Below are 15,795 nucleotides of genomic sequence, written 5' to 3' on the forward strand. Positions count from 1 at the left end.
TTGCCCTTCTTGAAAACTGGTCCAACGTTTGCCATCTTCCAGTCAACTGGGACCTTTCCAGATTCCCAAGACCATCCTCAGGCACCTCTCTTTTTCCCCATGACCTTTCAAAGGTGATGGAGATTGACCTAGCAATAACATCGGCCAGCTCCGTCATGGGTGCATTCCATCGAGGCCCATGGATTTGTGAATATCAAGTTTGCTTAGATGATCTCTGACCAGATCCTATTCAGTCAAGGAAAAGCCCTCCTTTCGCCGGATTTCCACTCTTGTCTCCAGGGTCTGCTATTCTTGAGGGCTGATCTTAGCAGTAAAGACTGAATCAAATCTGTCTTCTCCATATCCTTTTTCACCAGGGCACACATCCTATTCAGCAGCACACCAACATTTTCCACAGTCTTCCTTTTTCTACTGATGTATTTAAAGAAGCCCTTCTTGTTGTCCTTGACATCCCTTGCCAGATTTAATTCCAAATGGGACTTGGACTTCCTTGTTGCATCCCTGCATATTCTGACAGTGTCCCTATATTCTTCCCACGTGGTCTGTACTTTTTTCCGCATGCTGTAAACTTCTTTCTTCAGTTTGAGCTTTTCTATGTAGCTGCAGTTATAGCTACAGTATATAATATTCCTTTAGGAATATAATAGGATTGGAAATTAAATTAAAAGTGTCTTTAGAAAAGATACATTTTTGAGGAGACATTAAATCATGAGTACAGCAGATTGGTTAGTTCAGTGATGACCTCTGAAAATGTTCAGTATTCTGTACTCTCTTTCCAGCTGTTTCTCACAAAAAAGCAATTTTGGTGTAGATGTGTTAATGAAACTGTTCAGAAACTGGAACTATATAGAGTTCTGTATAGAGGTTTGTATCTAGAGCTCATGATCAAGACGAACTGCCTTCTATGTGTTAGGTGAAAATTAATAGAATTTATATCCTTTATCGGATACAGTCTATAACATTGAATGATACAATCTGTTCAAGTTAAAGATCTTAGTCACAATATGGTTCCAGGTGCAAGCTCAGCAGTTTGCATGACTTGATGTTTGCCAAGCAGTTTATAAAAACTCACTTACATACTGTTAGAGATGATAAGCATGTATCCTTGATTGATAGTCCATCTTCTGGTACAGTCTGTTGTCTGCCTTCCCACTATACTGTGCAGTCTATGATCATTCATCTGAAATACCAATTTATCCTGAAAGCCAAGAACACCTTTCATGGGCTCATTGCCTTTACCAGATTTTGTCCAGTTTCTGTTTTGTGTCTATTAATGAAATCATGATCAGTTTTCTGAAGGCAGTCATACTGCCTAGAGCAGTTCTAATTAAAATAAAGATTCAAGGCTTGATACTGATCATAACGGAGAACATGGTTTACCAAATACAAATTATTTTCTGGGAAATTTTCTTGAAAGCAAATGTGTATGTAATCAGAGGAACTTGATTCAAGTGCAGTAAGGACCTAAGGTGTTTCAGAGAAAGATAGCTTGTACTAATTTGTAGTAAACTCAAATGGATTCAAATAAAAGAAATATCTGGTTTCTTTCAAAGTTTATGCAGACCTTTCATTATGTTTTTTGGGGTTAGTTATAATTCCACTCTGCCGTTACACACAATTTCACTATTTAAATGAGAGCTGCTTTATAAGCTCCAGAAACTTCAATGTATATTTATTCTGCTCTGGGTAAATCAGATAGATACAGTGATACATTTTCTAAAAAAAAAAAAAAAAAAAAAAAAAGAAACAAACAAACAAACAAACAAGGTAAGACTTGTCTATTAAGTAGAAACTTGTGCTGTAATGTCTTCTTGTGTGAGTGCACATAAATTAACTATAGAATGTGTTGGGTTTGCATTTGTTTTTGATTTTTGAGTTTAAAGTCCGAGAACAGTCTCCCCCTCATCTAGGTAAACAGGATTTTGTATGAGTTGGACATCTCAAATGTTATTACAGAGCATGTGAAACAGTAAGGGAGGTGAGGTGCACAGATGACCAAAGAGCAGAAGGTGTCAGCAAGATGTCATGATTGTTTATTTTAATGAAGGCATTAAGTAAGTTCAGGGGTCAATATAACTCTTAAGTTCCGCATTTTTGATAGGTAGAGGAAAGTTCATTCTTTTCCACTTCTGTACAGAAGATAGAGTGCGAGAGACAGAAAAGAGTTTATAGTCTTTATTGGATTATAAAACCTTGGTCTAACTTTTCCATTAGAGAGATTGCTCTGTATTCCACATGGAGTAACTTCAGTAATGCATTGTTTTGTATATAGAATAAAAAGAAATAGATTAGTGCTTTTAACTTTCCTTTAAAGTTGCTTCCCCAGAGTCAGCAATTGCTCCCACAGTATTTCAAATGAATCTTTTATAAAAGTTTTATAACACACTCTGTTTCTCAGCTTTGATTCTACAAAAGGTTTCTGTACTGAAGAGTTTTCCAAAGAGCCTTTGCAGGTCATTTGGATCCAGCTTCACATTTTGCCCAAGCATTTCTTTGAAAGGGCAGTGAGTGTTTTTTCAATAACATTTTTCTGAATTCCAAATCATTAGTTTGTATATTACCTAAATTTCAGAACTTTCTTAAAGTCATAATGAGATTACTAATCTTGAGTACACTGGACATCTCCCCTTTTTCAAATAAATCCACTAAGTATAAGACAGATAGACGGTAGGTCTTATTCCTTCAAAAAATAAAAGAGATTTTCACATTCCATTTTTGATGTGTATTGGATGTGTATTATGTCTGCCATGAATCTTATTCCATGCTTACAAAAGGCAATGGAAAGATTCATGCATCAGTTCCATATTACTTTTATTCACTTTGTTACCCAGGTCTGTCCTTTTATGGATATTTTACTTCATGTAAGTAAAAGACTGTAATTAAGCCCTTTAGATATTCTTTTTGTATAACGATCACAACTATCTCCTTAAGAAATAGGCAATTTATATCTTGATGGTATCCAAGCATGGGATTTATGTCTATACAATTAAGCTGTGCTTTTTTTTTAATGTTACTTTCAACAATCATTTTTATTGAAAGTAGTGATAAAATAAAGCTACTCAGAAAGCCAGTGCTCTTTCAGAAGCCCAGTTTTCAGCTCCTATTCTTCATATACATTTAGATAATTTAGTTTCAAAGGTTTAATCTTTTAACATATAATTTTACATATATGTAAATTTACTCCTTAAATTTACATATGTGCTCCAATAGGGTAGGATGACCCACCTTCTGACACTGAAAGACTTTCCTCTTTTCTATTTAGTTTATGCCCTCTTGATAGACTGCCTTTCCTGCCCTCTCATTTGCAGTGTTTCAGCGCTCATTACCCCTTTAGTCTCATATCTTTTTTTTTTCTTTCCTCTGTACAGACAATATTTCTTAAATACAATTACCTTTGCATAACCCTTATTATTTTCCAACCTTTCTGAACAGTTTAACAGTGCATCCAATATTTAAATGTAGTTCAGATTTCACTGATAAGAGACAGTTATTTAATTTCATCCCTACACTTCAAAGTAGTGCTGTGAATTTGGAAAATATTCCGTGCATGCACGTAAACCCATTGCTTGTAATTTCCTCTAATGCCCATCAGAAGGTGATCTGTTTAAAAGTAATCTGTATTTGTATTTTGATATCTTTCTTCTCCTGGGAAGCTTTTCTATTTCCTAGTCTGTTGATGGTTTCACACATTTCTTTCATCGCAAGTTTAAATATCTGACAGAACGTTTGCAATTCAACTCACGAGCTTCAAGCTTTAGATCTTTGCAGACAGAAATTTTAACATAAAAGTGACCATATTCTGAGCTGGAATAAACAGAGTAACACTAAGGAAGATGGTGCATTTAGGCTGTAAAATTGTTTTCCGTTTTTCAGCTGAGTGCAAGAAGATAAGGAATTTTTCTGTATGTAAGATCTCATATGTGTCACTATGTCACAAGAGATAGCCAAAGCTAGTGGCACATGCTTTGCATAAACTTGCTTTGCCCTCCAGGGCATGTATTCCACCACCTGAGAGCACAAACCACCTCATTTTCAAATGGTTCATTGTTACCAGTATACATCTTAAATTTTTCACAGTAAGAATTTAGGGATAACTAACAGCTTAAGGCTTCCCTAAGAAATAATCTCTAGCAAATATAGTGAAGTAAATATTTTTATTTTCCAGTGCCTAAAGGTTTTTGGGTAATGAGACAAGAGAAGAAAAAGAAAGCAGAAAAAAAATGTACATAGGAGAAAAAGTGTGCATAGTGTATACAGTCTTTCCAAAAGACAAATACATGTGCACTTTGTTGGAGCTAGTAACAAAAGAATTTTTAAAACCAGCTTTTAAAACAACCCTTCTACAACATTCGGATTCATTTAGTTAATAACAGTAAATAACTGACTGAATTGAAAGCAGAACAAGTGAGAATTTGGAAGATAATCTAGAATTTTATTTTTTTTTTTCATCCATTTTCTTTTAAATAGATTTAATAAAGACTGTAGAGGTAACCCATGTTGTGACAGAGGAGATGATCAAATTAATTAGATGCAGAAAGTGTATAAAGACTCAAAATCTACAGTCTTAATACACAGGATATCTTGCATGTAACTTTCATAAATGTGTGAACATCTTCAAATGCAAAATCACATAAAGAGAACAGAACATAGGAATAAGGTAGAAGAAGAAGACAGGTGGGAAAGGACAAATCAAGATGGGAGTTTGGATCTGGAAAATTATGACTTGCAAGTAAAAAAAAGACAGTTACAAACAATTGCAAAATTGAAAAGATGACAAAAGCCGTAAGTACAGAAGGAGGGTGGGATATGCTCCAGGTGCTGGAGATGATGTTCCCTTGTGGCCTGTGGAGAGGCCCCTGATGAAGCAGGCTGTCCCCCTGCAGCCCATGGGTCTCACACGGAGCAGATCTCCACGCTGCAGCCCATGGAGGAGCCCCTGGTGGAGCAGGTGGATGTGGCCTGAAGGAGGCTCCTATCCTACGGAAAGTCCCTGCTGGAGAAGGCTCTGGGCCAGAGCTGCAGCCCATGGAGAGGAGTCCACACAGGAGCAGGGGATCTAGGGGGAGCGGTCACTTGTGGGGGACCCCTGTTGGAGCAGTTTGCTCCTAACGGATGGACCCTGTGGTACAGACTCATATTGGAACAGTTCTTGAAGAGCTGCTGCCTCTGAGAAGCCCCCACAGGATCAGTTCAGGAAGGACGGCAACCCGTGGGAGGGACCCCACGTGGAGCAGGAGCAGAGAGTGACCGTGAAGGAGAGGCAGAGACAAAGCATCATGGACTGACTTCAGCCCTCATTTCTCATCCCCCTGTGACACCTGGGGGGAAGATATACGAGAAAGAAGGTGTGGAAGGTGTTTTTAGTTTGCTTTTAGCTTCTTGCTGTTTTAGTCTGCTCATGATAGGCAATGTATTATATTAATCTCCCTATGCTGAGTCCGTGATAATTGGTGAGTGATCTCCCTGTACTTACCTGTGAACCCTTTTCACTGTATTTCCTCCACCTTTTCTTTTGAGGAGTGAGAGAGCAGTTGTGGTGGAGATCATCTGCCTAATCTGGGTAAAATAACCAAAAAAAATTATCAACAATATGCTCCAGTAATCCCCTGGACTGATTATAATTTGTTTTCCAGCAGATGTCTAGGTGGTGGAAGTCACCTAAAAGGATCAAGGCCTGCAAGAGTTATGCTTTCTGCAGTTGAAGAATGAATTCTTCACCAACATTCTCTCCTTGATTGGGTAACCTGCAGTAGACACCAACCACAAAGATAGAAAAGGCTACTGCAATACCTCTTAATAACATTGCATACACCGTACAAAATCACAGAATCACAGGATTTCTAGGTTGGAAGAGACCTCAAGATCATCAAGTCCAACCTCTAACCTAACACTATGTTAACTAAATGTTTAACATTAGGATGTAAAAAACAGTGGTGTGTATATTTTTTTCTATAACATGCTTGTAACATCACTGTATTACTATTTTTTTTTTCTGATTGTCAGTAAAGCATAACTAACTATGCTATAGTTCAAAGTCATAGTACTCTAGTGAGAATCTAGTATTATGAGTCTGAAAACTGTTTAAATTAAATAATATGTTATGTACATTAGTTGTAGAACAAGCAAATTCAGTTCACCTACTTGTGACCTCTTAAAAAGAAGGAAATCTAAGAAATATAATCTCTAAGCCTGGAATACTGTGTAACTAGCTTACATTATAAAGTCTAAACCATGCTTATGGAAACCAAATTTATTACATTTCCAAAAATATTAAAATATTTCTGATTGGGCATTTAAATCTAGAAGTTACTTAAAAATCTAAGATACTCTGAAGATATTTCCTGCAGTGTATTCTAGGACATAAGCAAATATTATTTATGTATTATAATGCAGTTTAAACAAAAGAAAATCATTGTGTGTGTTAACCAATTTTACACTGTCTCTTAACACTCAGATTGTATGAAATTCTACTTTATATAGAGAGAGAATTTAACACTGTATGTACATACAAATATTTACTGTATTTCCAATGTATGGGGAGAAAACAATGAGTATGGGGAGAGACAATGAAAATTAGTAAAACATTGAGAACTATTTGTTAAATTCCCTTTCCTTGAGACAAAAGTATCCATGGGAAGCACAACTCTCAGCACAAAGACCCGCAAGGAGATTGGTGATAAAATATTGTCTGTTATGCTTGCCATGACAGAAACTCAGTTAGTGTGTATGGTGTAAGGTATCCCTCTGCAAAGGGATACCTGCAAGTGCACTATGTAAAATTCTTCAGGACTTGGGGTTTTAACTACCTTAGCATAATGAAGCACAAATTGGTAGTAGAAAAAGCTAGAAAATTTAAATTCAAAATCTCATCATTCCAATTGTGGGGATTCTTGTACTGGCCCTTTTATCAATACTGCTGTTCTTTTTGTTTTGGAGTGAAAAGGGAGATAGAGTGTTTCTTTATTTTTCAAATTCCCATAAACCAATGCCAAACTGTTTCTTCCTTTCTTATTCCTGGAATTCCTACTTGAAGGCAATAAGATAAAAGAAGATTTAATAGCATATTACCCAGTTTACACACTAGCATAAGAGCAACTTTACTTCTATTGTAATAACAAATAATGAGCACACCCTTTATATATTCTTTACATGAGTTATAAAATTGTATATACATGTACAATGCTAAATTGTAAAATCACTTTTGTATCTCAATTTATTCCTAGATATCATGAATTTTCCTTCCTTTTTTTTTTTTTTTTTTTTTTTTTTTCCCCCTGGAATTGAGGATGTGTATGATTCACCTACCATCTGTCTAGTAGAAGGCATTGAAAGAGGTTCTGAATATTCAAAGGAAGATTAAAATGTGAGTGCCAACAAACATATCTCTGAAAATAATTACAATTCTGCATATTGGATTTTTGTTACCTATTATAAGACTAAACATGCAACATGGAGGGAGTTAGAAATATGAATGATAGCATAAACATGTGTGTCCTGTGACACAGACGGCTGATACTATTTTAATCACTGCCTTCTTGTATAGCTTCCAGCAACCCCTCCAGCAACACCTGGAAATCCTGGATGTCTAATATCATTTCAGTTGGACTTGTACAAACATAGCAGAACCATAGAATATCCTGAGTTTGAAGAGACCCACAGGGATCATCGAGTCCAACTCCTGGCTTCCACACAGGACCACCCAAAAATTAAACTGCATTTCTGAGAACATTGTCTAAATGCTTCTCAAATTCTTTCAGGTTCTATGCTGTGACCACTTCCCTGGGGATAATGTTCCAGTGGCCAGCCATCCTCTTGGAGAAGAACCTTTTCCTAACACCCAGCCTGATCCTCCCCTGTCACAGCTCCATACCGTCCCTCAGCTCCCTCAGGTCCTGTTGCTATCCCCAGAGAGCAGAGCTCAACGCCTGCCCCTCTACTTCCCTCGTGAGGGATCTGCAGGCTGCCATGAGGCCACCCCTCAGTATTCCCTTCTCCAGGCTGAACAAACCAAGTGACTTCAGCCATTCTTTATGTGTCCTGCCCTTTTAGATACTAAAGAGTATCACAAATGGCACTTGTCACCTGCTTTATCAGACTAATCCCCTTCTTTGTGATTGTTTATATATTCAGTTTCAACCACTCTGTGAAACAGAGAAGCTAGTGCTATACTATTGTTGGCACAAGGCAGCCTTTGGACTCTTCTTACAGAAGCCACCCCTGCAGCCCCTGATGCCAACATCTCACATTGAAAATTAAATAAATCAGGTAACAGACAATAAATACAGATCATCCATTTTTTTTTTGTTGTTTATTTGTTTTTTTTTTTTTTTTTCAGTAGTCATATTTAAAATTATTTATTCTTTTTGGAAAATTCCTTTTCATTCTTTTACATGGTCTCCTCGGTAACAGCTGTTGGTGAGCTGCTTTTCCTCTGTGTGGGTGTATGAGTTCAGATCTTTGCTGAAAGCTTGCCCTTCCTAGACTTTGCCTGCATAATAATCAGATTTACATCAGAACAGATACAAGACTGGCAAGGGCATAGGAAGACTTAATAATAGGCTAAGAGTTTTAGCCTTTGAGAAACAGGATTGTAAGTAGATGATCTCAAGTGTAAAGATGATGCTGACCTGGAGAGGTTTTTTGCCTAAATTACTTTGTTAGACAACATTCTTTTAAATGTGTCATTTTTGTACATTGTAGCAAAGTACAGAGAAACAAATGGAACTGATTATAAGGTTTCCTGATTACTACATAATTCAAAGAAAAACTATCATGTAAACATTGACAACGTAACCTCTATTTAATAAAACTTTGTTTAATTTACTTTAATAGAATTAAAACTATATTCTGGTATCCACATTTTCATAATAGTTCTTTTATTTATTTATTAATGATAAAACTGTCAAAGATAACTATGCTTCTGAGAAGCTTGTTTCCTACAGTAATAATTTTAGCTGCTTGATTGCTTATGAAATTGCATATTTTTTTTTTAACAGATAAGGTGAACCTTTGTTCAAAAAAAAAAGATGAGATATTTGCTTGAGACTAAGCCTTCTCTTAACCATGGTGAATGTCCTGTCTGCTTCACTGAGAACAAAATTAGATCAGATATACTAACTTTTTCTCTCAATACTGCATACAACATTTTAAATGTGGTTACATAAGCACATCATCTTAATTTCCTACTTGAGATTAAATATAGAAAAGTCATATATTATGCTTTGAACATTCAAGGGTTACAAATCCTGGACAACATACATTTCAGTGTCCTACATATTATTTAATATGTATATAAATACATATATTGTAATGGTCAAAGACATTTCTGGAATTCTAATAAGTAGAGCTGCAAACATCATCTACAAACATCACATTTAATAAGCAGTTCTTTGCAAAGGATTTGCAGAGAGAGATTTGTATATATACAAATGAGTGCTATATAAGTGCTACCTTTCCCTCAGTGCAGTGCTTTATCACGCCTTTTATATGAACGAGGTAAGCTCTAACCCATATGGATTTAGCTACAGAGTACTTTTTGAGAGTACTTTGAGTATGAGAGCATTTGTGCCCTTGCAGAAGCACTTACCCACTTGCTCAGCTGGACCCTGAAACAGATATATAAACAAGTTGACAGGTGAGAATGCAAGAATAACATTAATTATCTGTAGGCCATAGCATGTCAGTCAAGTGCCAGTGTATTTGTTGAAGTGCTCTGTTCCCTAGAAATGAATTACAGTTTCCAGGTGTAGGCATACTGACAGGTCTGTCATTGTTTTTACTACCATCCTATCCTTTCTCTTTGTGTGGCTAGTCTAACATGAATGTGCTTTTCATGTGAAAATGTGATTATCACATTTGGCTTACAAAGGAATGTAATATTTTATAAAATCAATTGGATAAGCGTGATTTGCCTCTTTAACTGAAGTCCGTATGTTTAGGTAAGCCCAAACAGTTTTCTACTTTTTCACTCACAGTACTTTTCTGCTTTTCAATAACAAACTTTCTTCCATAAGTATTTTTCTTCCATCAGCATTTATTACATTACAAAATGCAAAATATTGAAGTTACTGTTGACATGCAAAAAGATTTTAAGATAAATGCAGAAGTATGTTTTCATTTCTTTAATTTAAAGACAAAGGCAAGAAACACAAAATTAATGAATGTCTTGTAATAAATTTACTCAATTAGGCATTTAGTAAATTCTGAGTTCTAACGACATTGATTGGGAAAGTGTTTTGTCAAATAAAAAAAAAAATCAAATAATCACCTTTATTCATCAAGAATGCATGACAGACCTTCTGTAGATCTTTGACAGAGAAAATGGAGAAAATAAATTTTAAGATGTGGAATTTGATTGTTTCCACCAAAGTGGGAGAGATAAAAGAAAGAAAGGAGATAAACAAGTGCTCCATATCCCCGAAGAGTGTTTTTACCGCCGGTCCATCCAGCCTTTAATGATACAATTCTGCTTCAGACTAAGGATTACATCCGGTCGTCCAAAAAGACATTTGAGATACTGCAGAGAAGCTAAAGCATAGTGATGTATGTAAATGATGTGGGAACATACGCTTTTTGGAGTGGTATTTTGGAAGCTGGTTAGGAGTGTAGAACTTCCCAAATGACAGTTGCAATCAAAAAAACTGTATTGAACATGATATCTCTATGGAGTATAATAATTAAACCTTTGACATTTCACTGAAAATTAGACAAAATGTAATTGTATACTTTTTATGATGACTGTTAGTCTGTGTCTTTTTAACAAAACAATTAGCTTGAAATTAATTCCTAGCCATCAAAGTGAGGAGATGTAGCTTATCCTTTGCAATTTCCAAGAGTTTAGTACAAAAAAATTTGTTCTATTGCAATTTCTTAGTGTAGTGATTTTGCTCAGCTGGGCAGCAGAGCTCCACCAGAACCACTCGCTCTCTCCCCCTCAAAGGGAAAGGGGGAGAAAATAAGATGTAAAGGGCTCAAGGGTTGAGATGAGGACAGAGAGACAGCAATTATTGTGATGGGCAAAACAGACTCAATGTAGGCAGATGAGAGAAATGTATTGCCTATTACTAACAAGCTAGAGAAGTGAGAAACAAAGAAAACAAACTAAAAACACATTCCGCCCAATACAGCTTCTTCCACCTCCTCCCCCTGAACAGTGCAGGGGAACAAGGAAGTGGGGCTGTGGCCAGTCCCTAACGCATCTCCACCACTCCTTCATGAGCTTATGGAAGTAATGGGTTTGTGATCTGCATGTATTCATTTTGAAAACATCCAGTCTGCACGTCTTGCACTATTGTAGTTATCTGATTACTGTGTGTTGACTGAAGTGTATGACGTTGTGTATTGGCACACACCCCATCCCTCTCCATCCCTTTCTCCTGTGGTGGTTTTACCGTGCTAGGCAGCTAAACACCACAACTGCTCTCTCACTCCCTCTCCTTAGGTGAGGAGGGGAAGAAGTAAAGCAAAGGACAACTCATCGGTTGAGATAAGGATAATATAATTAAAGGGAAATAATAATAATAATAATTAAAGCAAGATTATTATGAACTAAACAATTTAACTAAAGGGGAAAAGGGAGGGGAAAAGGAAAAAAAAAGGAGGAAAACAAACAAATAAAACAAATGAAGGCTATGTGGAAGTGCAGAGGAAAGAAATTACTCTCTCCTTCCCACAAATGAGCGATGCTTGACCACATCCTTGAAGCAGGGCCTCAACGCACGTAGCTGGTGTTCGGGAGGAGGACCGATGTTTTCCCAACGAGAGCCCACCCCTCCTCTCTTCTTCCTGTTTCCACCTTTTATTGCTGAGTGTGACATCACATGGGATGGAATATCCCTTTGGTTGGTTTAGGTCAGCTGCCCTGGTGATGTTTCTCTTCTCACTTTTTGCCCACCCCCTAGGAGGGTTAGAGAGAGTCCTGATGCTGTGCCAGCATTGCTCAGCAGTAGACACAACAGTGTGATAACACTGCTGTTCCTGCTGTTCCAGCTACAAGTGCAGAGCACAGCACTGTATAGGCTGCTGCAGGGAAAGTTAACATTCCAGCCAGACCCAGTACAGTACTAACTTTCCTTTATTAAAACAGCTTTTAATCTAATGCTCATTGTTCCTTTCTATGACTGGAAGAAGCTCGAACTAATGATACTAGGTACATTTGATTAATATTTGAAGCAGGAACAATTTCACATATGGTACTGGTACTATAAAACAACAACAGCAATAATAACAACTCAGATGTTATATAATTTAATTTTGTGGAGTATTTAATTTTTAGACATTTTTTGAAAATCTCTGTACCAAACTCTAAGGAAAATAGTTCTTAATTTTATAAGCCTGGATGTATACAAGTTTAGCTGACTGCTATTGTCAAGAGACTTGTATATCTATGCGAGAACTTAAGATGACAGTGAAACTTTAAAAATGAAAAAATGAGTGATTTACAGAGTTTAGGAAACTAAACTGAAGCAATAGTTAAATCATCATCCTTTCAGTAATTTCCCTCCATGACCAAATTTAAATACTTTAGACTTTGTTTTTTTTTTTTTTTTTTTCCTCTAGAGGAAGGGTTCAATCCCCTTAACTGTTTTTTTAGACATATCTAATGCAGATGGAATTAACTAGGATGTTATAGATATCCATCTTTAGATAAGCTGAAACACATTCAAAATAACCACATAGGGAGTTAAAAAGAATAGTCATGTCCTTCCAGAGTGGTGGAGGCTAACCAGTATGATCAGTCCAGCTCAAGTAGCAGATTACCATTTTCCGGAAACAGGATTGTACTCCAGATCTTTCAGGCAAAGTAGATAGAAAACCAACCAACCAACCAAACAGATCTTCACTTGTACTACATAGGAATGGAGAATATTTATAAATGAAAGAAAAAGAGACAGCTATTATTTTTTTTAGAAGTGAACATAGTGACTGCAAAATATGTTATTCTTTAGAAAAAATGTTCTGTTCTAATATTCAACAAGATTTTACTTTAATGTATACAGTGTAGCTAGTAATTTAGAAATGCTTGATGGTTTGGAGAATTCAATTAAAGAGAGTGTGTACTTCATTTTTACTGAACAGACAGTTTTTCACTCTTGCAGTAAAAACGTAGCTAAACTGAATGCCAAGGTCCTTGCTGATTTTCTCTCTCAATCTGAAACCAGTTTCTTTAAGGGTGCAAGTGACCTGTTTCATTGTAAATGCTTATCTCAGGATAAAATGAGTAATGTAGAATTTCTTATTTCAGTCCATTAGCTAAAGACAGTCTAGGATGTCTCAGGCATGACATTGAAGTAATCTGCATTTATCAAATAAATTCTGTACAGGTGAAAGAACTATTGAATGCAAGTCAACTGTTAGTTTACACAGTAATAAGAGACACTTAAAGAGGAACCAGTGATAGAATTAAGCTGAGAGATCTATGTTTCACAGACTACATAGAAAAGTTAGGTGGAAAAGATGAAGGTGGACAAATAGGATTCAGAAAGCACACATAGAAAAACAGTAGGGTCTACTGACAGGTACTTTATCAGTATAGTCTCCAACTGCATTAGGAAATTGCAGGACTGTCATACAGGCCTTTTAAAATAACTATGCACTTCTGGAACTATCAACTCCAAGAAGCTTTCTTTCACAGAGTGGGTTTGTAAACACTTCTGTAAAGTGTTTCCCTGTAGCATTTGGACTCTGTACAGACACTAATGCCTTCAAATTCATAAATCTCTAAAAAAACTTTCAGAGACCCTGACAAAATGAATAGCCTCACTTCTTTCAGGGGACCCCTTAGAAACGTCTTTTGGAGTACACTGGAAATTAGAGATAGTAGAGCAAGGTAAAAGCAATAGAAAGCAGAAAATACTCTGGGAGAAGCTGTTCCCAACTCATAGGCAGCAAATATAGAGAAACTGCATTTTTCCAGCCCTATTTTCCCAAGACAAACAGAATTAATATAAGAGTACTACTAGCATTAGTAAAGAATAGTGTATTTTATATCCAAAGTCAAGAATCTTTAAGAATTATTGCCATATCCTTTGAAGTAGGGAACTACATCCCTAGTATATGTATGGAGCAGCAATCACAATACAAATATATGTAATTCCCAAATGGTATGTTAAAGGTAATTTAGATGTAGGGTTACCTGCTTACCACTCCATCAAGGGTATCTTTTTTTTTTTTTTTTTCCATACATTAAAGCATCAAAGCAATGTTTCAGGGAGCAGAAACTTTCCTGACGTATTTTTTTTCCAAATTTTTGTAGTCCTTATTTTTTTAAATTCTGAGTATCTTTTTAGCAAATATAAAGCAAAATGCACTGTTTATTGTAATAATTGTGATGATTCTAAAAGGAATACATATATACCCCTTGGTGAAGATTTGGGATTTAAGAATTCCAATTCCCATGGAATTCATAAATAAGAAAATAAGCAGTAGGAGCTCTGTCAGCAGTTCCAGCTGGGATACTCAAATAGTCATGCTTCCGACTTCTGGTCAAAATGATTACCAAGCCCCAGTAATTAGTACCACTTAATGTAAAGTGCTGTTCAGTGTATTAGAAATCTCTTGTCAGAAGATGCCCTGGGCTGACAGCAGGGTGACCAAACTAATTCTCGCTTTTAGAACAGACAGAAATTGTAGGTCAGGGATAAGCAAGATATGCTCACATTTCGGCTGCCTCAATTAGATCTGGATCTAGGATAAAAATGTCCTATGGTTAAGTCATATATGCAGCTGACCCTTTGTCTTCATGAATATGAATGTTCACAGTTAAGTTGGGAAAAAATGTACTGGTGATTTCTCAAGAGTAAAGTGACAGGATATGTTAATTTATTTATTTTTCTTCGAGTGTAATGTCAGCTTTAGGTATGGGATTTTTCTACTCAGACTTTGCTTTCAAGAATGTAAAAAAATGCTTGAAATATACATAAAACAATACAGATAATTTCTAATGCAGAAATCTCTTAAGACAATGAGAAGAACTTTAACAAAATCTACCCCCTGATTAAGAGAAAACTATCAGATTTATGGTCAAATATTTTTTTTTTTTTTTTTTGAAGGGTGTTTATCCACATTTTTCCTTTCCTATTTTAACACTAAGTTTTTGACACATTAACTTTGTGTCCTGTTATAACAAGCTGACTCAAGCTTAAATCTTAGGAATGGGCTTTTAATCAACATTAAAAATGACCCTGCCTGTTACCTGTAAAATAACAAAATACCTGACAGAAATCAAGCTTTTAAAATCGTAAAAGAAAGAAATTTTCTGAAATATACTTTATTCTCCTATTCTTCATATTGAAGTGTGTGTTATAATTTTCAGAGATATAGGTAAGAATATACTGCATTATTTGAATTATATTTTAAAAGTCCAGCTTCTTAAAAAATGTTTGATACATCAATCCATTAATCAACATATCATTTTTGACCTTGATATTAATTAATACCTTATGATTTTCAGTGATGCAATTCTAAAAATAAGTCTTAAACTAACTTATTCCATACCACCAATATTTCTCAATGACTTTAGAAAGCAGATTTGAGGCCTAAGTATAAATATAAATACATTTGTATTTACAATTTGAATATATTTCAAATGCATTTACAAATGCAATCATATACAGCTCCTTTCTATTCTGAATAAATTTAACTTAAAAATAGAGTATGATATTTAATTTTGAATTACCTTCTACAGTAGTGATTGCAATTAATATTAAAATACTGCTTTTTGTCTAATGAACTGTGAATAATCAAGTTTTATTAAAAAAGCCCTAATTTGTTTAGGTACATGGATTGCCTAGTTAT

Source organism: Anas acuta, chromosome 1 (assembly GCF_963932015.1).
Source record: "Anas acuta chromosome 1, bAnaAcu1.1, whole genome shotgun sequence".
Lineage (NCBI taxonomy): Eukaryota > Metazoa > Chordata > Aves > Anseriformes > Anatidae > Anas > Anas acuta.